Source organism: Gorilla gorilla, chromosome 10 (genome assembly GCF_029281585.2).
Source record: "Gorilla gorilla gorilla isolate KB3781 chromosome 10, NHGRI_mGorGor1-v2.1_pri, whole genome shotgun sequence".
Taxonomy (NCBI): Eukaryota; Metazoa; Chordata; class Mammalia; order Primates; family Hominidae; genus Gorilla; species Gorilla gorilla.
The window spans coordinates 135,434,876-135,458,253 of record NC_073234.2 but is presented as its reverse complement, the minus strand read 5'-3'; the positions used below and the strand labels follow the sequence as shown (position 1 = coordinate 135,458,253).

General features: G+C 40.5%; 1 protein-coding gene and 1 non-coding gene across 5 annotated transcripts in view; both read right to left on the bottom strand.

Annotated features, from left to right (window-relative positions):
- BICDL1 (BICD family like cargo adaptor 1) overlaps positions 1 to 23,378 on the bottom strand; it is a 108,252-nt gene that overhangs the window by 43,415 nt on the left and 41,459 nt on the right. The window lies entirely within an intron of this gene.
- Positions 2,411 to 2,512, bottom strand: LOC115930363 (small nucleolar RNA U13). Its single transcript, XR_004066998.1, has one exon. It is a non-coding gene; the product is annotated as a small nucleolar RNA U13 (small nucleolar RNA).

Below are 23,378 nucleotides of genomic sequence, written 5' to 3'. Positions count from 1 at the left end.
AAAAACCCAGGCCAGGCGCAGTGGCTCACGTCTGTAATCCCAGCACTTTGGGAGGCCAAGGTGGGAAGATCACTTGAGGCCAGGAGTTCAAGACTAGCTGAGGCAACATTGAAGAATTCTGTCTCTAATAAAAAATAGCTGTGCGTAGCACACAACTGTTAATCCCAGCTACTTGGGAGGCTGAGGCATGAGAATTGCTTGAACCTGGGAGGCAGAGGTTGCAGTGAGCCAAGATCGTGCTGCTGCATTCCAGCCTGGGCAACAGAGTAAGACTCTGTCTCAAGCAAAAACAAAAAATGTCACAAAACCCATTGGGTAGTATCAAAATTAAAGACTTCTAAGCATTAGAAGACATCATTAAGAAAATAGATCTAGGCCAGGCGTGGTGGCTCACGCCTGTAATCCCAGCACTTTGGGAGGCTGAGGCAGGTGGATCACGAGGTCAGGAGATTGAGATCATCCTGGCTAACACGGTGAAACCCTGTCTCTACTAAAAACACAAAAAAATTAGCTGGGCGTGGTGGCAGGCACCTGTAGTCCCAACTACTTGGGAGGCTGAGGCAGGAGAATGGCGTGAACCCAGGAGGTGTAGCTTGCAGTGAGCCGAGATCACGCCACTGCACTCCAGCCTGGGCGACAGAGTGAGACTCCATCTCAAAAAAAGAAAAAAAAAAAAAAAAGAGAATAGATCTATAAAGCTCAGACTGGGAGAAAACGTTTATAACACATATATCTGACTTGTATTCAGAATATATAAAAATCTCTAACTCAATAAAAAGACGCGTAATTTTTTAAATGAGCAAAACATTCGAACAGATACTTCAAAGACAAAAATAAATGAATGGCCAATAGGCACATGAAGAAGTGTTCCACATCATTAGTGACCAGGGAAATGTAAATTAAAACCACAATGAGATACCACTACATACTCATAAGAAGGCTACAATTAAAAGGAACAACAACACAAAATACTGGGAATGTCAACAACTGGAATTCCCACACACTGTTGGTGGGAGTGTAAAATGGCATAACCTACTTTGGAGGAATAAAAAGCTTTCCAGTTTCTTCTTAACCTAATGGACAGAGTTTAAGAACACATGTGACAACTGAAGAGAAAATTACCAAATTGGAAGACTAGTCAGAAGGAATTATCTACACTACCATACAGAGATAAAGATGGAAAATAGAAGCGCTACGTTAGTATAGTCCCCATAAATTTAAACTGCAGTTCCAGAAAGGACAGAGTGAATGGGACCGAGGCAATACTTGATGAGATAATGGCTGATAATCTCCTAACAATGAAAGACACCAATTCACAAACTCAAGATGCCCAATGAAAACAAAGCAGAAGAAATAAAACGAAATCCACACCTAGATATATCATAAAGAAACTGCAGAGCGCCAGACTAAGTAAGATAATCTGAAAAAGAAGATAAAAGACAACCTTTCCAGAGAAAACACTTGGTTCCCCTAACGACCACGAATACGGCCCATGTTAGCAGATCTCTTTAAAATAAAAAGACACATATAAAAATGTAATATGAAAAGACATTTTCTTGCTGAAATCTTTTAGTACTTCCCTATTACAAACAGGCACAGAAAGCCTTCCAAGGCCAGTCACCTGCCAACCTTCTATCTCCTGTAACTCTGTCCCCTTTATCCTTGTTCTTTCCCTAGGCATGCTTCTTCCCTATTTTTCACAGGACTAACTCTGTCTTTCTAGACTTAGCTATAGCATCATCTCTTCCCAGAAGCTTTCTGTGCTCCTTGGCATTCCAGAGGGACCCTCCTTTGCGTTCTCATAGCACCCCAGGCACAAACTCTAGCAGAGGACATATTACATTTTATGAGTTATCTTCTTATGAGTCCTTCACCTCATTTGAAGCTTTTTAAGGACAGTGACAGCATCTAATTCATTTTTGCATTCCCAGTAGCTAGTCCAGTACCTGGCCAAGAAATGCCTGAACTGAACTGAATGAAGGATCTTTCAAGGCTGAAACAAACTGTCCTTGAGAAATAAAAGTTTAAAGGTACAGTAGGTAACTACAGAATGAAAATAAGAAAAAAATCTCCAAGAAACTAGAGTAGACACACAGACCCCAAATTTAAAAAAAATGTCAACAAAAGTTTAATAAGCCTTTCTGTGTGGCTAGATTTATCCTAGGTACTGGGGATGAAACAGAGAAGACAGATCTGGTACCATCTTAGATTTCAAGGATGTCAGAGCTGGACCTTACCAAAATAAAAGAAAATCAGTTATGTGAACTCCTTCATTACACAGATGAGGAAACTGAGGCCCAGAGGAGATGCCTTGGTCACAGAGTGAGTAAGGGATAGGTAACCAAATGAGATAGGGAAAAAATGGAAAAGCAAATCACAGGAAACAAGAACCTGTAATTTTTTTTTCCCACATCAGACAGGCAATGTGCTGACACTATAATAAGGTTTGAGGAAGACACACCTCAAACAAGTGTGAAAGCCCAATCATCATGTCTATGAACTACAAAAAGATCAAGGACCTGTAATTTTAACAGCAATGCACTTGACAGTGAAAGGCTAAAGGAGAAGAAACTAAAACAAAACTTAAGCTTAGCAGAATCCAGATGTTTGCAAATATGGAGGTTGTATTATCTTAACAATCAGGAGAAATAAAGCCTAAGAGTTCAAGGCTACGGCAAGCTATGATCGTGCCTGCAAATAGCTACTGTACTCCAGCCTGAGCGACACAGTGAGACCTCTCCCTCTTAAAAAAAAAAAAGGTAAATTCATAAGACATCAACGTCTAGGGAGAAAGGTGAAAGAAAAAAAACTGTGTTGGTAACATCAAACAAAGATCAGGAATTTCAGTAAAATGAGGCTGGGGAGAGTGATATAATAATCATAACAAATTTCAGAAAGTGTAAGCTTAGAAAGACTGAGGGAGGAAAGGAGTCATTTGCTGTTTTTTTTCATTTTATTTTTAAAAGACCTTCCATTTTGGAAATATACAAAGTTTCATGTCCCTATGAGAGATATAAACTATAAGACACAATCTTCATTCTTAAGTAGCTGAAGATGAGATGAACCCTTATGAAGCAGCCAATATAAAACACAGAATAAATATTTGTATAAACTGGCAGGTGACTTGAGAAGTACACAAATAAGGCAAAAATACAGTAATTACCTTAAGGGAAGAATAAACAAAGTACATAGCTGTATGACCTTCAAAAATTATCTAACCACTCTCTACCTCAGTTTCCTAATCTGAAAGATGGTGATTAAAAAAAAAACTACCTTTCAAGTTATGCTAGCATTAAAATGCAATAATATATATGAAATATTTAGCACAGGTTAAATATGTAATACACTATAGCTATAATTATTTATGATAAAGTGAAAATTCCAAATAGAATATTGGCTTTAGCTCAAAGGAAAACATGCAGTTTCAGAGTTGAAACTTCAGAGATAATCTGGTTCAAAACCCTAATTTTGCAGGTGATGAAATTGAGGCATGGGTCAACAAAGTTAGGCCCGTAAAGATACAATTTGCATGAAGATTCCTGCCCAAGATCACAGAACTTGTTAGCTTCTGACTCCCATTTCAGTTTCTTTCCATTTCATTACCCCTTTTTAAGTCAAAAACAAATAGTCAGATATTGGATGATTTCCAGGGATGACAAAAACTCATCCCCTGGAATGAGGAAGGTCTGATGCCCCTAACAATTGTGAGGGAATGCCTGATAAAGTCAATGCTTTCCTGGTCATACTGTTTATAGAAGGCATGTATAGAAGCCACTATGTGCCATTTAGAAGGTATACATCCACTAGATAGGGGCATGTTTAATTTTGTTTCATTTGAACTAATGTCTAAATTAGAGCACAATAAAAGTTTTGTTATTATCCTTTCGGTCACTATCAGAAACGTAATCCCTCAGCATCAAAGACCAGCAACTCCAGCAGCACCAGCTTTAATTGAAAAAGAAAAAAGGACAAATGTTAATACTGCTTTTGTTTCTGGAAGAGGACTATTATTCAATGTCAGATCCCTACTGCTGGTTAATAACATTTCAGAAGTCAGAACAGATCTTTTAATTTTATTTTAAAATGTTCTATGAGGACTCATAATAAAACAGGCCCCAGATACTCCCAATACACCACACTGTACTCGCAATTGGAGATTTTGATTCAGTCTTTTTTTCTTAACCTAAATGACACTATCCCCTATGCTAACTTGATGGCCTGGCACTTTGCACTAATTCCAACATGGATGGAACACTACTATGCTTTGAACTGGGGATACAGAGATAAATAAGACATAGTTCTTGTGGAAAACTCAAGGTCTAAAAATAACATAGTCTCTTCTCTATCAGTTACTGTACTGTGTGACCACAAGCAAACTGCTTAATTCTCTGTGTCTCAGGTTCTTCCCTTACATTTAGGAGAAAGTAGTACCTACCTCATAAGGTTGTATGACTGAAATAAATATATGTAAAGTGTTTGGAACAGTGTCTGGTACACAGTAGTCAGTACGTGTGTTAGCTGTTGCTGTTACTATATTCACCTTCATCATTATTATAAGCCAGCTCTAATAACCTGAAAGATCAACTCTCACTTTAGAGCTGATGTTTAAGTCACTGGCACAGAAAAGTCTAACAGATTAAATGTAAGTAAGAGCAGACCTTAAGAAAATCTGGCACAGGGACTGATGGAGGATGGAGAGGACACCCCTAACAGAGGCAGAGTTGTAGGGAATTTAGGCACTTGCTTTCATCCATGAATGGTAGTTAGTAATAACAGAGAGGACTTGAAAGGTCTTGCAGCTAAAGGGGGAGAGTGGATATGAAAATGCAGCCAAGCTAAAATAATTACCACCCAGCTAAACTGAGGCACTGCATAGTTCCTAAGAACATGTCCACCTTGGAACAGTCTTCTGTTTCTTCAAGGGCGGAAATACTATGACTATCTTGGGCTTCCTGGAATGTGAAATGTTTATACTTTCTTTTTATTATTATTATTATTATTATTATACTTTAAGTTTTAGGGTATATGTGCACAATGTGCAGGTTAGTTACATATGTATACATGTGCCATGCAGGTGTGCTGCACCCACTAACTCGTCATCTAGCATTAGGTATATCTCCCAATGCTATCCCTCCCCCCTCCCCCCACCCCACAACAGTCCTCAGAGTGTGATGTTCCCCTTCCTATGTCCATGTGTTCTCATTGTTCAATTCCCACCTATGAGTGAGAATATGCGGTGTCTGGTTTTTCGTTCTTGCGATAGTTTACTGAGAATGATGATTTCCAATTTCATCCATGTCCCTACAAAGGACGTGAATTCATCATTTTTTATGGCTGCATAGTATTCCATGGTGTATATGTGCCACATTTTCTTAATCCAGTCTATCATTGTTGGACATTTGGGTTGGTTCCAAATCTTCGCTATTGTGAATAATGCCACAATAAACATACGTGTGCATGTATCTTTAAAGCAGCATGATTTATAGTCCTTTGGGTATATACCCAGTAATGGGATGGCTGGGTCAAATGGTATTTCTAGTTCTAGATCCCTGAGGAATCGCCACACTGACTTCCACAATGGTTGAACTAGTTTACAGTCCCACCAACAGTGTAAAAGTGTTCCTATTTCTCCACATCCTCTCCAGCACCTGTTGTTTCCTGACTTTTTAATGATCGCCATTCTAACTGGTGTGAGATGGTATGTCATTGTGGTTTTGATTTGCATTTCTCTGATGGCCAGTGATGGTGAGCATTTTTTCATGTGTTTTTTGGCCGCATAAATGTCTTCTTTTGAGAAGTGTCTGTTCATGTCCTTTGCCCACTTTTTGATGGGGTTGTTTTTTTCTTGTAAATTTGTTTGAGTTCATTGTAGATTCTGGATATTAGCCCTTTGTCAGATGAGTAGATTGCGAAAATTTTCTCCCATTTTGTAGGTTGCCTGTTTCAATGTCATCCCCATCAAGCTACCAATGACTTTCTTCACAGAATTGGAAAAAACTACTTTAAAGTTCATATGGAACCAAAAAAGAGCCCGCATCGCCAAGTCAATCCTAAGCCAAAAGAACAAAGCTGGAGGCATCACACTACCTGACTTCAAACTATACTACAAGGCTACAGTAACCAAAACAGCATGGTACTGGTACCAAAACAGAGATATAGATCAATGGAACAGAACAGAGCCCTCAGAAATAACGCCTCATATCTACAACTATCTGATCTTTGACAAACCTGAGAAAAACAAGCAATGGGGAAAGGATTCCCTATTTAATAAATGGTGCTGCGAAAACTGGCTAGCCATATGTAGAAAGCTGAAATGTTTATACTTTCAAAAGGAAATTGCATGAAAATGCTTGGAAAAGAAATTGAGAACCTTTTCGTAATAAACAGGAAGGCTAGGGGAAGACGGGCAGTTGGAATGACATTCTACTCAGCAAACTTTAACTTAGAACAGGGATGGAAATGGGCTGGGGTGTACCCTAAGGAGCCCTTCACTGGAGACAAGTGGTGACACAGGGACACATTCAGGATTCTCTCAGGAAAGAGCAGTCACGTCTAATCCTAATAAAGAAAGAAAATTTTAGTGTTTTTCATACTTCCCCACCTCACCCCGCCAGCACCTGTTTTGGTCATATGGCTCACCAGGAGACTTCTTAGACCTAAAAAGAAGGTTACAAAGTTAAAGTGTTCTTGTTTGGAATTGGAGAAGGGTTAGGGAAAAACTGCTTTCCAAACTGGTGGTCACTTTCTTCCCACCACCATAAAAACGACTATTAATCACAGTATGGCTTTTTCTTCCCTGAACATGCCTCTTCGACTTTGTTCATGATATACCCTCTTTTGGAATGTCTTTCCTCAAATTTTCACCTGATAAATTCTTAACCTTAACAGCCCAGTTCAGACATAACTTCCATATTGCCATTATAAGATCCCCGGTTAAAATGACTACATTATTTGCAGTGCTGCAATACTCTTATTAGAGAACTTATCACTCACTCTGTTTACATATCTGTTTTCTCTTAGACTGGAAAAGACTTAAGGGCAGAAATTATATCTCCTATTTATCTTTGCTTCCCTAATAAAGTACATGGCACATGGCAGGTATTCAAATGCGTACTGTATGAGATAAAATCTGAACACCTTAAGTGAGGGCTTCTTGCAAAAGTCAAGCTATGACTGTAGAAAATAGAAGTGGGATTAACTTTAAGCCCACAAGTGCCCCTTTAGCAAGGTTCCACCAGGATCACCAGAGAATTAATGAGATAATTCCCTTTGATTTACATAGCCCATCCACAGGAAAGGGCACTATTTCCTCCTATAGGTCATCTCCATGGCTCAAGTAGATTTACTTAGCCTTTGATGTAAATTACGCATGACTGATCCATGGATTTGCTGCTCGGTGTTTCTACCTATACCCTCACCCTGCTTTTGCATGTGCAATCTTTTAATACTCAGAACCCATGACTATTTTCCCTGTTCCCTTTATAAACCTCACTCAAGTCTTTTCTTTTATAAAGTCATTCTCATTTGATAACAGATGGATTTGAAATCCTTTTTTTTTTTTTGGAGCTTGTCATTAAATAGGCACGCCCCAAAATATGTGTACTTGGGAATAGGCTGTAAATTCAGACTTCCTTCATCCTGGAAGAGAAGCTCTTCCGTTAGTCTGGGTTGAATTCAACAAACTAAATCCAAGGAAAAGGAAGATGAATATTATTTAGCATTTTCTAGGTTGGAGCACTGCTCTAGGTAACATACCTAGGCTACTTCATTTTATCTTAACAATGCTACACGATGAGCATTGTTAACCCCATTTCATCGATAAAGAAACTGAAGCTAGCCAAGATTAGGTCACATAATTGAGGTCACTTAGCTAGTAAATGGTAGAGCTAGGATTCAAATGCAGGTCTGATCCCAAAGCCAATGAGAGTGCTACTACACCACCACACCCAAGGGAAAACACACCCCTTGTGTCCACCTCTGGTTAGGTTTAGCAGAAAAATAGACACCAGGCTGGCACTTCTTCCTGAATGCTTTGAGATCTAGTTTGTAATTTATCTCCAGCCCTCAGCCCTGACCTCTCCTCTGACTTAGGTTCTTCGTCTTTTTTTTTTTTTTTTGAGGTGGAGTCTCGCTCTGTCGCCCAGGCTGGAGCGCAGTGGCACAATCTCGGCTCACTGCAACCTTCGCCTCCCGGGTTCAAATGATTCTCCTGCCTCAGTCTCCTGAGTAGCTGGGATTACAGGCACCCGCCACCAAACGCAGCTAATTTTTGTACTTTTAGTAGAGACAGGGTTTCATCATGTTGGCCAGGCTGGTCTCAAACTCCTGACCTCAGGTGACCCGCCTGCCTTGGCCTCCCAAAGTCCTGGGATTACAGACGTGAGCCACTGCGCCCGGCCTGACTTAGGTTCTTATATCTAACTGCCTACTTACCACATCCACTTGGAACACTAATGTGCATCACACTCAACATGTCCAAACCTGAACTCCTGATTTGAGGGCCTCCACCCAAACATGCTCCTCCTTGACTCCTCCCTTCTCAGGAGACGGCAACTTCATTCTTAGGAGTTTTGGGCCCCAAACAGGAATCATCTTTGATTTTCCCCTCACACCCCACATCCAACCCATCCACACATCCTGTGGACTCTACTGCTGAAATATACCTCAGAGGACTATTATGAGTATGAGATGAGCTGATATTTATAAAGCCATTGGAACACTGCCTGGCATATAATAGGTGCTATATGAGATTTATCGAGTAAAATTAATATCCAGGATGCTATCACTTCTTCCCGCCTCCACTCTCCCATCCTAGTCCCAGCCAGCATCGCCACCCACCAAGACTACTGACTGTGGTGCCACCTACTTGGTCTCCCTGCTCCTACCCTTGCCCTCCTACAGCCTACTCTCTGTAGCACAGCAATTCTCAGAAACCCAAGTCAGACTATGTCACTGCTCAAAACCCTCTAGAAGCTTTCTTACTCAGAATAAAACATAATAAAGTCCTTACCATGACTTCTAAGATTCTACAGGATTCCTCCCTGCATCCCAATCTTATCTCAGATCTCCTCTTTTCTCCGCTGCATTCTCTTTGTTCCACTCATACTGGCCTACTTGCTGCCCTCAGACCTGCTGAGCAGACTCTTATTTCAAAATCTGTGTATATGATTCCCCTCTGCCTGTAACATGCTTTCCTCAGACATTCACGAGGCCTGTTCCTGCACTCCACTCGGGTCTCTTCTCAAATGTCATCTTATCAGAGAGGCCTCCTTTGCTCACCCTAACCCTACCTGTGCCGCCCTCCATTCCTTTCCTCTGTTTAATTTTTCTCTGTAGCGCTTATTACACCCGACAGATAGTTCTTTGTTAATCGAGCTATTGCCCCCGCCCCCTGCCCTTGATGTAAGTTTCAAAAGGTCTGGGCCTTTGTTTGTTGCCATAACCCCAGTACTCGGAAGTGGGCCAGGCACATAGCAGACAAATTTGAATGCAGGGAAAACATGTCTATATTAACTCATTTTTGGCTTAAGGTTGTCTGTAACAGTGAACAAAACGGTCTGTAAAACCCCCATATTACATAATGAGTTCAGGTTTCAGAGGTAAAATTTAAATATTAAGAATTTTATCTTTCAATCTTCCCTTTAGAGTAAAACTGATAGAAGAGGAATCATGTTGATTTTTGGCCCTTGCCCCTAACTATTATCAATAGTCACAAATTCTACATAATTAGATATAAAATCTTTCTCCTCCCTCTCAGTTTTACCTTATTTGTTATATCCACTTTATACAAACTATTCAACAAGAATTCAAACATAATGCTATTTCCTTACAGAAAAAATTCATGGCAAGATTTTTTCTTAAAAGTATTTCCTGCTGGCTAGGAGCGGTGGCTCACACCTGTAATCTCAGCACTTTGGGAGGGTGAGACAGGTGGATGACTTGAGGTCAGGAGTTTGAGACCATCCTGGCCAACATGGCGAAACCCCTCCTCTACTAAAAATACAAAAATTAGCCACGTGTGGTGCACATGCCTGTAATCCAAGCTACTCGTGAGGCTGAGGCACAAGAATTGCTTGAAACTGGGAGACAGAGGTTGCAGTGAGCCGGGATCACGCCATTGCACTCCAATCTGAGCGACAGAGTGAGACTGTCTACAAAAAAAAAAAAAAAAAAAAAAAGTATTTCCTATTAAATGTTCCAACATGGAAATATAGAGCCAGGTGTGATGGTTCACACCTGTAATCCCAGCACTTTGGGAGACTGAGGCTGACAGATGGCTTGAGCTCAGGAGTTCAAGACCAACCTGGGCAACATGGTAAAACTGTCTCTACAAGAAATACAAAAAAATTAGCCGGGTGTGGTAGTGTATGCCTATAGTCTCAGCTACTCAGGAGGCTGAGGTAGGATGGCAGCTTGAGCCTGGGAGGTGAAGGCTGCAGTGAGCCAAGATGGCGCAGCCTGGGCGATAGAGCCAAACCTTGTCTCAAACAAACAAACAAAAAAAACGAAAAGAAAAGAAAAGAAAGAAAAGAAAAAGAAGGCTGGGCTCAGTGGCTCACGCTTGTTAATCTCAGCACTTTGGGAGGCCAAGATGGGCGGATCACCTGAGGTCAGGAGTTCAAGACCAGCCTGACCAACAGCGATTCTCTACTAAAAATACAAAAATTAGCCGGGCGTGGTGGTGCCTGTGATCCTAGCAACTCGATAGGCTGAGGCAGGAGAATGGCTTGAACCCAGGAGGTGGAGGCTGCAGTGAGCATAAATTGCACCACTGCACTCCAGTGTGGGTGACAGAATGAGATTCTATCTCAGAAGAAAAAAAAAGAAAAGAAAAAGAAATATGGAATAACAGAGTTTAGATTTTGGATATAGCAGCTAGGTAGTCTGGTAACATCCCAGTGGGACATTCTACCAGTAAAAGTGGGTATTTGTTGATGAAAGTGCTTCTTAAATTTTGCCTTACTATAAGGTTCTGGATTGGCTGATGGTTGCCATGGAAACAGTAGTAATGCTAATATGGATTAGCCCCATAGGGTTTTACCACACTGGTTACAGAATTATTTTCTGTAAAGTCACTGAAAAGGTAATACTGTACGTGGGGCTAAAAAACTGGTGACACTCCCTGAAAGTGGGGGAGGGTGGAAGAGCCCAAACTCCTCCTCCAGGCCAGAATCTGTCCATTCCTTATCGTTATAATACCTACAGTTTGATAATCTAAGTTCTAGAGCCTCTTTAAATCCTACATCCTCCATGAAGCCTTTTCTTTCTTTCTTTCTTTTTTTTTTTGAGATGGAGTCTCACTCTGTCACCCAGGCTGGAGTGCAGTGGCGCAATCTTGGCTCACTGCAACTTCCGCCTCCCGGGTTCAAGCAATTCCCCTGCCTCAGCCTCCTGAGTAGCTGGGATTACCGGCATGCACCACCACGCCCAGCTAATTTTTGTATTTTTAGTAGAGATGGGGTTTCACCATGTTGGTCAGGCTGGACTTGAACTCCTGACCTCATAATCCGCCCACCTTGGCCTCCCAAAATGCTGGGATTACAGGCGTGAACCACCACGCTCGGCCCATGAAGCCTTTTCTAATAAACTCCAGCTCTCAGTTCTTGTTTTCTTTTCTTTTGTTTTTGGAGACAGAGTCTCACTCTGTCGCCCAGGCTGAAGTGCAGTGGCGCTATCTTGGCTCACTGCAACCTCCGCCTCCCAGGTTCAAGTGATTCTCCTGCCTTAGCCTCACAAGTAGCTGGGACTATAGACATCCGCCACCATGCCTGGCTAATTTTTGTATTTTTAGTAGAGATGGGGTTTCACCATGTTGGCCAGGCTGGTCTCAAACTCCTGACCTCAGGTGATCAGCCCGCCTCTGCCTCCCAAAGTGCTGGGTTTACAGGCTGAGTCACCGCGCCCGGCCTTGTTTTTGTCTTCTAATTCATATTTTTAAAAGTAGCCTTCATGTATTTTAAGAATCTAATGACAGTCTCTTGCATGGTTCTCTAGATGCAAGTGGAATTAACAACTGTACTGAGTACCCACCCTGAACCAGGCACCCGTGCCAATTGGTGTCACATGAACTATTTCATTAAATCCTCAAAATAATCCCTGTTAGACAGGTATTATTAACCTACTCTTTAGATGAGGAAATTGAACTTCAAAGAGGTTGTCACTTTCCCAATACAGTAAGTTATCTCCCTAAAATAGGCCTTATTACTAGCATTAAACTATAGACTCCTCAAAGGAAAGGGTCGCTCAACTTCTGCAACCTCTCCAGCATTCGGAAAAGTCTTGGCTCACAACAGTCAATCAATCAAAACATGATTTAAAGAAAAAAATCAACATAATGATTTAAAGAAAACCAACAATGAAAAAAATTCACTACATTTAATGTGAGCAGGTGGGATGGGAGAGACTTTTTAAAAAAGAAATCAAATGTATTAAGAGACTTCTAACAATGTCCACATACTATTTTGAAAAAAAAAATACAAACACTTATATAAAGCTCTAACTATGAACACATTGATGTTTGGTCATAATCAACTGTAGGATGTGTTATAAGTCATTTCTTATTACTGATAAAGTAATAAAATAAATCCTTTACTTCAAAAAATATCACTAAGAGCAAATTCAAAATGCTCACTATGTTTTCTCAGGCGGAAGGGAAAAGTGTAGTTACGGCTAGCCCTTTGCGCAAACTGAAGGTAACAAGCATTTGAGCATGTGTCTTGACGGAAAACGGGTTAGGAACCACTCACTGCTTTAGGAATAAGTATTGGGACAGGGATCACCTATTTTTGGACTCCATTCCCAACTGCTGCTGGCTCACTGGATGGACATGAGCAATGCATGAAGAATCTGGCCTCTGTCTACCCAGGGCTTCAAAAGCATGGGACAAACTACCCACTTCCAGGTCACCCTTCAGGGGCAATTAGACACTGCTTAATGTTCTGAGCAGGCATCTGTTTTCTTGTTTCTCTAGGATAGTGAGGGAGCAAGAGTAGTTTGCTCCCTGCCAAGTGAATTGGCTTGTGGAAATGAAACCAGTAGACTCTGAAGTTGATTAACTCAGTTGCCTACTTCTGAGAAGGATGGAAGGTCAAAGGACGAGTCTGTTAAAACAAACTCATATTCACATCCCTTGTAAGTTGGATTCCTAGGTATTTTATTCTCTTTGAAGCAACTGTGAATGGGAGTTCACTCATGATTTGGCTCTCTGTCTGTCTGTTGTTGGTGTATAAGAATGCTTGTGATTTTTGTACATTGATTTTGTATCCTGAGACTTTGCTGAAGTTGCTTATCAGCTTAAGGAGATTTTGGGCTGAGACAATGGGGTTTTCTAGATAAACAATCATGTCGTCTGCAAACAGGGACAATTTGACTTCCTCTTTTCCTAATTGAATACCCTTTATTTCCTTCTCCTGCCTGATTGCCCTGGCCAGAACTTCCAACACTATGTTGAATAGGAGCGGTGAGAGAGGGCATCCCTGTCTTGTGCCAGTTTTCAAAGGGAATGCTTCCAGTTTTTGCCCATTCAGTATGATATTGGCTGTGGGTTTGTCATAGATAGCTCTTATTATTTTGAAATACGTCCCATCAATACCTAATTTATTGAGAGTTTTTAGCATGAAGGGTTGTTGAATTTTGTCAAAGGCTTTTTCTGCATCTATTGAGATAATCATGTGGTTTTTGTCTTTGGCTCTGTTTATATGCTGGATTACATTTATTGATTTGCGTATATTGAACCAGCCTTGCATCCCAGGGATGAAGCCCACTTGATCATGGTGGATAAGCTTTTTGATGTGCTGCTGGATTCGGTTTGCCAGTATTTTATTGAAGATTTTTGCATCAATGGACCTCTTCAAGGAGAACTACAAACCACTGCTCAAGGAAATAAAAGAGGATACAAACAAATGGAAGAACATTCCATGCTTATGGGTAGGAAGAATAAATATCGTGAAAATGGACATACTGCCCAAGGTCATTTACAGATTCAATGCCATCTCCATCAAGCTACCAATGACTTTCTTCACAGAATTGGAAAAAACTACTTTAAAGTTCATATGGAACCAAAAAAGAGCCCACATCGCCAAGTCAATCCTAAGCCAAAAGAACAAAGCTGGAGGCATCACACTACCTGACTTCAAACTATACTACAAGGCTACAGTAACCAAAACAGCATGGTACTGGTACCAAAACAGAGATATAGATCAATGGAACAGAACAGAGCCCTCAGAAATAACGCTGCATACCTACAACTATCTGATCTTTGACAAACCTGAGAAAAACAAGCAATGGGGAAAGGATTCCCTATTTAATAAATGGTGCTGGGAAAACTGGCTAGCCATATGTAGAAAGCTGAAACTGGATCCCTTCCTTACACCTTATACAAAAACCAATTCAAGATGGATTAAAGATTTAAACGTTAGACCTAAAACCATAAAAACCCTAGAAGAAAACCTAGGCATTACCATTCAGGACATAGGCATGGGCAAGGACTTCATGTCCAAAACACCAAAAGCAATGGCAACAAAAGACAAAATTGACAAATGGGATCTAATTAAACTAAAGAGCTTCTGCACAGCAAAAGAAACTACCATCAGAGTGAACAGGCAACCTACAACATGGGAGAAAATTTTCGCAACCTACTCATCTGACAAAGGGCTAATATCCAGAATCTACAATGAACTCAAACAAATTTACAAGAAAAAAACAAACAACCCCATCAAAAAGTGGGCGAAGGACATGAACAGACACTTCTCAAAAGAAGACATTTATGCAGCCAAAAAACACATGAAAAAATGCTCATCATCACTGGCCATCAGAGAAATGCAAATCAAAACCACTATGAGATATCATCTCACACCAGTTAGAATGGCAATCATTAAAAAGTCAGGAAACAACAGGTGCTGGAGAGGATGTGGAGAAATAGGAACACTTTTACACTGTTGGTGGGACTGTAAACTAGTTCAACCATTGTGGAAGTCAGTGTGGCGATTCCTCAGGGATCTAGAACTAGAAATACCATTTGACCCAGCAATCCCATTACTGGGTATATACCCAAAGGACTATAAATCATGCTGCTATAAAGACATGCACACGTATGTTTATCGCGGCATTATTCACAATAGCAAAGACTTGGAACCAACCCAAATGTCCAACAATGATAGACTGGATTAAGAAAATGTGGCACATATACACCATGGAATACTATGCAGCCATAAAAAATGATGAGTTCATGTCCTTTGTAGGGACATGGATGAAATTGGAAATCATTCTCAGTAAACTATGGCAAGAACAAAGAACCAAACACCGCATATTCTCACTCATAGGTGGGAATTGAACAATGAGATCACATGGACACAGGAAGGGGAATATCACACTCTGGGGACTGTTGTGGGGTGGGGGGAGGGGGGAGGGATAGCATTGGGAGATATACCTAATGCTAGATGACGAGTTAGTGGGTGCAGTGCACCAGAATGGCACATGTATACATATGTAACTAACCTGCACAATGTGCACACGTACCCTAAAACTTAAAGTATAATAAAAAAAAAAAAAAAACAGGTTACAGAACAATATATAATATGAAAAAAAAAAATTTAGAGCAATAAATCATCATCTGTAATCCTCACAGCACTTAGAGATTTGCAAGTAATAATTAAAGCATAATAAAATGTAAAAAAAAAAAACAAACTCATATTATAAAAAAGTAGGAATGTATTACGTAGACCAGGCTACAAAGAATGTCTTTATGATTTTAAACAAATATAGTTGCTTCTAAGTGAACATCACCATCTCAGGAAGAGTTAGGAGATTAAAAGCATATCTCATTTGCTCAGCTATTAAATACATAATAAAAATCAATTTCCTACTTCTCCAAGGTGTTGGAAATTGATTAATGTCTGTGGAAGCTTTCAGGTATAAAGTTCTCTCTCATTGCTGAGCACTATTCTATTTAAACTCCTCTCTGCTTCTTTACTGTCAGTCAACTTCTTATGTCTATCTGGGATGCCAGGATGGAGAATATTAATGAACTGCATGCAGTCTTACAAGCCTGAAAATTCTCGGGAGCAGGGAAGCTTAAAAAGACAGAAATGAATATGTGAAACCTCCAGACCAAGGCTTATTTAAATGCCAGAAAAATTATTTCAAGCAAAAAAGAACCAGTTCCAAATAACGTGTCTCCTCAGATCTCTAGGTGAGAGAGAAGGTGCTTTAGAAATCAAAATGAACATTTATTAATAAAACTAACATACCAGAGAAGAGCACAAATACAACAAAGGCAATAATTTCAAATAATGCTGTACCCATTTCATTCAACATACGATTACTGAACACCTACCACAGGCAAGACAACATGTTAGGCACTGAGTAACTTGTAGTACTGCATTCAAGCATGACATGAAACCCTAGTGAAACAAATTAGGTGTCACACTTGCTAATGTAAAAGCAACAACACAGAAACACATATATTAAAACACTCAACTGACAGAACTTAAGTTCTGGAAAGTGAATCCTCAAAGCATACTGATTTAATTCCTTCATCATAGATTTGATTTTGGTAAACTTTCATATATGTCTGTGTAATAAGATTCACCAACAGTTGTCTGTTTGTTTTGTTTTTTGAGACAAGTCTCACTCTGTCATCCAGGCTGGAGCACAGTGGCATGATCTTGGCTCACTGCAACCTCCACCTTCCGGGTTCAAGTGATTCTTCTGTCTCAGCCTCCCGAGTAGCTGGGACTACAGGCGCATGCCACCACGCCCGGCTAATTTTTGTATTTTTAGTAGAGATGGGGTTTCACTGTGTTGGCCAGGCTGGTCTTGAACTCCTGACCTCAGGTGATCCTCCCACCTCAGCCTTCCAGAGTGCTGGGATTACAGGCATGAGCCACTGTGCCTGACCTAAGATTCACCAATAGTTCTAAGCTTTCCAGCCAATCAGCCATAATCACTACCCAAACCCAAAAGAACAGGCTTTAGACCAGATGAAAGAAATACAATTCCAGACAAAATTAAGAGAAGTCTAAACAAGTCTAACGCTCCCAGTACAAGGAAATGGCTTACTGATTCTATAGCTTGTTTCCACAGACTGAACAAAGTATAGCTGGTTTACACTGCAGCAGAAAGAATTAAACTAGAATAAAGGCTATCCCATGGATAACTGAGTAAATTCATAAAAGTCTTGAAATCACCTTCCATGGTTACACCTTCTGATCCATTAATTTTACTGCTAGGAATCTATCCTTAGAAAATAATTGGAGAAGCTGTCAAAGATATACGTACCCAGCAATTCCCTAGGTGTATATCCCATAGTAATGTGTGCTTATGTGCACCAGACTGTATGTCCAAGACTGTTTATAGCAGCATTATTTGTTAATAGCTAAAACCTATAAACCATCACCAGTGAAACAGATCTGTGAATATTCATACAATGAAATATAATATACCAAAGCAAAATAATTTACTAAGCTACATGCATAAACATAAATTGTAAAAACTAAATGTTAAGTGAAAGAAGACAGAAAATAATTCACAATGTATGATTCCATTTATATAAAATTCCAGAAAGGCAAAACAAAATGGTATTATTTATGAACATATACTTAGCAGGTAAAACTCACTATAAAGCAAAGGAAAGGAATGATTATTATAAAAGTCAGGTTAGTGGTTCCTCTTGGGGGAAGAAGAGGTCGTGCTTATGGAGGGAAATAGAGTTGTGCTGGCAACACTATTTCTTAACCTGTGTGGTGGTTACATAGGTTTTCCTTTTATTATAACATTTCATTAATATGTATGTTTATGTTTTATACTCTGTATAGAGCATGGTTTTTTGAAAAAAAATTCTTAAAAAAAGATTTTGACACAAGGGCATTTCTCAGAGCTCCATTTACAGTAAGTAGTTTAGCAGGGGTTTAAGAGCAGGGTGTTAGAGTCAGCTGCCTTTGATGTGAATTCCAGTTCAGCCACTTGTTCACTATATGTGGTGACCTTAGGTGATAAATTTAGCATCTCTGAGCTTCATTTTTCTCATTTCAAAGAAATAAGATAAGGCTACGTATCACATAGGGTTAACACGGGATCAAATGAGAGAAAGTGGTATCTTACATAATGCTTGGTACACAATAAGCAGTCAATACTTTTTCTCTATTTATTTATTTATTGAGATGGAGTCTCACTCTGTTACCTAGGCTGGAATGTGGTGGCATGATCTCGGCTCACTGCCACCTCCACCTCCCGGGTTCCAGCAATTCTCCTGCCTCAGCCTCCCGAGTAGCTGGAATTACAGGCGTGCACCACCACACCCAGCTAATTTTTGTATTTTTAGTAGAGATGGGGTTTTGCCATGTTGGCCAGGCTGGTCTTGAACTCCTGACTTCAAGTGATCCACCCACCTTGGCCTCCCAAAAGTGCTGGGATTAGAGGTCTGAGCCACCATGCCCAGCCTCTCCTTTTATTCTTACTCTGGAGCAACAATTACAGAAACAACCTAACTCTAAGTATCTTCTTTGTGCATAACACAATTATACTAAGAGCTATGGGGGAAAAACACACAGCAAGTGGAGCTAAGACAGACAATCATAAAAAATAAAAATGTAAAGGTTACATAAAACAGAGACTGGAAGTGGCAGGCCTGCACTGCTGCTGGCCTTGAGGAGGCAATCAGCTGTGTTGTGAACTGCCTATGGACAGGGTCAACGTCTAGGAGCCACAGGCCTCAGTCCTGTCCTATAGCAACAAGAAATGGGATTTGGCCAACACCCTGAATGAGCTTAGAAGAGGACACGGAGCTCCAGATGAGAACCTGGCCTGGCCAACACCTTGAATGCAGAATTGTGAGACTCTGAGCAGAGAACCCAGTTAAGCCATGCTAACTCCTGATCCTTGGCAATGGTGAGATAATAGTTAGCTGACCCCTGCACCCCTCGAAAGAAACTGGCATGTGAAGCCAAATCCCAATAAGGGAATTTCTGGGATGATCTTACATCCCAAACCGGGTCATAAAGTCACATGTCCTGCCCTCTCCAGGGATTAACTGCCCAAGACCAGATGCCTCCGTTCAAGCTCAGTGCCCCACTCCAAGGAAGGAGACCCACTTGCTAGACAGCCGCTCTAAAACCCCTCTGTGTTAATTTTAGTATCATAATTTTAGTTATACAAGTAGTCCAGTCACGCCTTCTTGAGTTACATTCAAGTAACCTTGATTGTATTTTGCATGTTCCTAAATCTGTACTCATTAAAAGACAATTCTTAGTTTGTTATTTCTACAGATGGCAGATCTCATCCATATTTGCAGCCTTCCTAATTTCATTCGTAGGGATAAAGTATCATTTCTATTAGTCTATAACTAATACTAGTTCATCTTCCAAAATGAGAACAGCAAGTTTATGAACCAAAAACCATGTAGTGAAGTTACTTGTGAAAACTTTCATCAAAATGCTCGAGTACAAAAGATGAGAAAGTATGCCTGTATCTGGCTGTGTTGAAATAAGTTATCTTTCAAAAGCCAATGCCCGAACACTCCAAAGATTACTTTTCTTGTCAATATGGAGAAAAAACTGAACAAGGAGGATCTCACATCACCACCACAGTCCAGGGGTCTCAGCACTGGTGACAGAGGGATGCCAGCTATGTGTCATCTGATGTAATACATCAGAAGTGCACATCTTCTAGCCAAAAATGTTTGACCTAAATCTATCAAGCTTATATATATATACTCTCTCCAGTTAATACAAAATATCAGGGAATAGAAGAAGAAGCTAAACGTCATTATGAGGAAACAACCAGGTAAATTTAAAAGCAAGAACTCTCGGCCGGCCGCAGTGGCTCATGCCTGTAATCCCAGCACTTTGGGAGGCCAAGGCAGGCGGATCACAAGGTCAAGAGCAGGAGATGGAGACTATCCTGGCTAACACGGTGAAACCCCGTCTCTACTAAAAATACAAAAAACAAAATTAGCCAGGCGTGGAGGCGGGCGCCTGTAGCCCCAGCTACTTGGGAGGCTGAGGTGGGAGAATGGTGTGAACCCGGGAGGCAGAGTTTGCAGTGAGCCGAGATCATGCCAGTGCACTCCAGCCTGGACGACAGAGTGAGACTCCATCTCCCCCACACACACACACAAAAAAGCAAGAACTCTCCACAGGAAAACTGGCCCAGTTTCTTCAACATGTCATTGGCATAAAAAAGGAAAAGGATTATAATAAAATAAATAACACTTAAAAGACTAGGCATAATGCACCAGACATAGAACAGTTCTGGTTTGGGTCTTGGTATGTGAACCAGCTGTAAAGGACATCTTTTGAGGTCCACTGGGGAAATTTAAATTTGACTTGGAATTACAATAATGAAAAATTACTGAAGTGGAAAGGTGGAGATCACTGATCTAAAAAGCAGGTTACAAAGTAATACATGCAGCATATTATATGATTTTGGCTTAAAAAAAATTATAGGCCAGGCATGGTGGCTCACGCCTGTAATCCCAGCACTTTGGGAGGCTGAGGCCAGCAAATCAGGAGGTCAGGAGATAGAGATCATCCTGGCTAACATGGTGAAACCCTATCTCTACTAAAAATACAAAAAATTAGCCAGCATGGTGGTGCCCGCCTATAGTCCCAGCTACTTGGGAGGCTGAGGCAGGAGAATCACTTGAACCCAGGAGGCGGAGGTTGCAGTGAGCCAAGATCGTGCCACTGACTCCAGCCTGGGTGACAGAGCAAGACTCCATCTCAAAAAAAAAAAAAAAAAAAATTATAGATGTATTTAGGTATACCTAGAAGAAGGTCCCTAAAGATTTGTACTAAGCTGTTTTCAGTAGCAATCTCTGGAAGGTGGAAATATGATGTTTTAAAATTATTTGGCTTGCCTCTATTTTTAATTTTTCTTCAGTGCACATGTAATGCTTTTGTAATAAAAGGTTAAAAATAAGTTAAATAAAATTTCCCAAGGCAGTGCCACATAAATGATAGTGACTTCAGAAAGTGAAAGAATCACTGTGGGCTACAATGGTGAGAAAAGCCTTCATAGAATTAATTTATCATCTGGTCTTAGAAAATGGGACAGGCAGAAACTGTCAATTCTTTAACCCACCAGTCAGCTTAAAAGTGACAGGGCTATGACAACTTGGCTAGGCCATAAGATACTTAGGCCAAAAAATAAAAAAATTTAAAAAATCTCCCTTTAAATCCTAGCTAGCTGCTCCTTGTTTCTGTCATTCTTCAGGACCCCAAAGCTACCCAATTCATCACCACCAGGAAGAGGAGCACCAACTTATTCTGGACTCATTTTCTCAAAAAGATTCTTTCTTCCTGACTTCTGAGAATGGAATGTTCTAACACAGGTAGGTGTGAGGTCCTGTATACACATAATGGGGTGAAGGGAAGATACAGTGGGAAATATTTTCTTTTTGAAATAGGGTCTCACTCTATTGCCCAGGCTGGAGTGCAGTAGTGTGATCATAGCTCACTGCAGCCTCAAACTCCTGGGCTCAAGAAATCCTCCCACACCTAAGCCTCCCAAGTAGCTGGGACTACAGGTGCACACCACCATGCCCGGCTAATTTTTTTTATTTGTAGAGACAGGGTCTCATTATATTGCCCAAGCTGGTCTCAAACTCCTGGGCTCAAGCGATCCTCCTGCCTCGACCTTCTGAAGGCTGGGATTACAGGTGTGAGCCAATGCACCCAGCCAGGAATTTTGAGACTGTCAAGACAGCAGACATAAAATGGCCTTTTCAAATTACACAGGGATCTACCACTTTCATGAATGTGCAGACTCTAGTCTTGATTTTGTTTTTTGATCTGATTAAGCCATTTATGCTTTCAACACACATTTGATAAGTACCCATCAAGTGCTTGGTGCACAAAGAGCTACACACACAAAAAGGAAACTTAAGTGTGTAGGAATAAAGTATACTGATATCTTCAACTTACTCTGAAATAGATAAAAAAATAAAATGAAGTGATTGATGAATACAGATGGATAGATGTGTGATAAAAAATAATAAAGTAGCCTGTAATCCCAGCACTTTGGGAGGCTGAGGCGGGCGGATCACGAGGTCAGGAGATGGAGACCATCCTGGTTAACATGGTGAAACCCCATCTCTACTAAAAACACAAAAAAATTAGCCAGGCGTGGTGGTGGGCACCTGTCATCCCAGCTACTGAGGAGGCTGAGGCAGGAGAATGGCGTGAACCCAGGAGGCGGAGCTTGCAGTGAGCTGAGATTGCGCCACTGCACTCCAGCCTGGGCGACAGAGCAAGACTCTGTCTCAAAAAAAAAAAAAAAAGGAACATGTTAATTATAAAATACAGGTGATAGGTATATAGTGCTCACTGAATGATTCTTTCAACTTATGGAAAAGTTGCTTTTCCATATGCTTGAAAAATTTTTTAATAAAGTGTTGGGGAAAAATACGTATACCTTGGTGCCTTGCCTGTAGCTGGTGGTCAGTTCTTAATAATTGGTTGAATTTATGAAAACCAAAACAGGTTAAACACAGTAGGTTCTAAACTCATATCTAGAAACGTGTTCTATAAGAGAAATTTGAAATTTGGTCAAGTCCAAGGTTTTTGATCCTCTGAGGCCAAAACCCATGCCTTGAGGCAAACTGGTTATTTGTCATACCCAGGCTGTGCTCTTCACTCAGTTACTGTTGAAAGTAGCAAAGACAAAAAATAGCCCAGGGGTAGAAAAGCAACTTGAAGTATTGTAAGGAAGAAAAATAAAGTGAATATGAGATGTGTATATTTCTATAAAAGAAACACTCATTAGCATATAATTCTAGGCAACTACTTTAGTGATGTGGGTCATCCTGAACTTGCAACCTGAAGCCCAGGGTTCCAGACAACATCAGTCTTGCTACCTATCAATAATGTCATGTGACCTTGGGCAAGTCATTTAGTTTGAGGTTCCTATTTTGTAAAACAGGAGACAATATAAGCCTTTCTACCTCCTGGGGTTTTGATCATGGAAACGCACATTTTTTTATAAATCTTAAAGCATAATACAAGTGTGAGGTATCTTCATCAACCTACTAGCTCCAAGTGACGCAAGCCTGTCTCATTTTCCAAAATACACCCATCTCTTCAGGAAAATAGCGCAGATAGTCATTATTAGGCTCTTTCTTGGGTTTAATGAAGGGTTGACCTTTCCTCTAAATCATGGGGCTACATTAATAATCTACATCTCGCCTCATTTCCAGATCAATCCACTTGTTATATAGCTATTATTTCCAGAGTATGTTCTGCCCCAACAGTTGTTTACTAAATATAGTTACTAATACAGTATTGTTTACTTGAAATTTGCTTAGAGACAATTTTAAGTGTCCTCACCACTCACTCACACAAAGGGTAACCAAGTGTGGTGACAGATGTGTTAATTAGGTTGTG